This window comes from Mirounga angustirostris, unplaced genomic scaffold, assembly GCF_029215605.1.
Source record: "Mirounga angustirostris isolate CCGP_5_RB_7025 unplaced genomic scaffold, mMirAng1.0.hap1 SCAF_16, whole genome shotgun sequence".
Classification (NCBI taxonomy): Eukaryota; Metazoa; Chordata; class Mammalia; order Carnivora; family Phocidae; genus Mirounga; species Mirounga angustirostris.
In genome coordinates, this window is record NW_026991724.1 from 24,409,918 (window position 1) to 24,411,172 (window position 1,255).

The following is a 1,255-nucleotide window of genomic DNA, read 5'->3' on the forward strand; positions in this document are numbered from 1 at the left end:
TCATTATAATCTATGACATGTGCTATTATTATCTACATTATACAGATAAACAAACTGAAGTAAAATGATATTAGGTAGTTTGCCCAAGGCCCCTCCAACTAGTAAGTGCTAATTCTGGACAATCTGGCTCCCGACTATTCTTTTAACACAACTCTATGCCAACTATCTATATCTTCAGTGTCTAACTGTGTGCTGGGCAGAAACTAGGTGTTCAGTCAGTATTTCTTGAGTGAATAAACTCTGTTTCTGTTTAGTCAAAAATGGAATATTAAATGCTTTAATTAGCAATAATCGCGCCTCGGATAAACCTCATTGGCTACGATACTGCCACTGAGCAAAGCTGGAATATTAAATGCTTTAAGTATACAATCAAAATGTCTATATCAAACAACAAAAGCCACCCTTCAATGGAGCCTGGCTTTACTTGGAATGCACTTGGAATTCTGGAAAATAATGCTATGTCATTCAAAAAGAAAAGAAGGGAAAAGGGAAATGACAATATTATCCTTAAACACAATAAAAACGGCTCAACCTTGGAGATAATATACCAAAAAGTGAAACATCAGATGTCACCAAATCCATTTCAAGCTCTTTAAGGTGTTAAGGCAGCATATAGATCTCCCCCTATTTTAGTTTCCGTTTTATGAAAGGCATTTATTGATACTGTTGCTCGCAACTGTGTCACTTTCCTTGTTCTTTGTAGGGACACCACATCTGGAGTAGGGGGGTTCAGGTGGAGAAACAAGAGATGTCATGAATTGAAGTGATCAGCCCACTACCATTCATGACTCAATCAGCCTGAATGCTCAGGGTAAGGAAAAGTAACTGGAACGCCTACAGATGTCATACCCATCAAAATCCACACCTATATAGCACTCTTCATGTCCTATGATGAAAAGGGTTTAAAGTTTCACCCAGAATAAATTGGACAGAATAGAAGCAAGAATGAACAATTAGTCATGTTTGCCTTTTGTCTCCAGCTTAGAAAAACGAAGTAAAATAGCACATTAAATGTGGGTTTTTTTGGTGTTTGAGGTTGAAAATTTTCAACATGAGTAGTTTTCATAAGTGGTATGATAAATTGTGCTATATTTGTATTACTAACAATAGCTATGATTTATCTGAAGTCAGTATAGAGTAGTTCAGTGCTAACACCATTCAGTACAGTGGGCATCATTAATATAACTTTATTACAGGTAAAGAAGTAGAGGCTTCCTGAAGTTACATATCCTAATAGAGCCAGGGTATAAATGCA

The 1,255-nt window shown here is 36.4% G+C and overlaps 1 non-coding gene across 1 annotated transcript; it reads right to left on the bottom strand.

Annotated features, from left to right (window-relative positions):
- Positions 1-201: 201 nt before the first annotated feature.
- LOC123856274 (U4 spliceosomal RNA) lies at positions 202-342 on the bottom strand. Its single transcript, XR_006793682.1, has one exon. It is a non-coding gene; the product is annotated as a U4 spliceosomal RNA (small nuclear RNA).
- Positions 343-1,255: the final 913 nt, after the last annotated feature.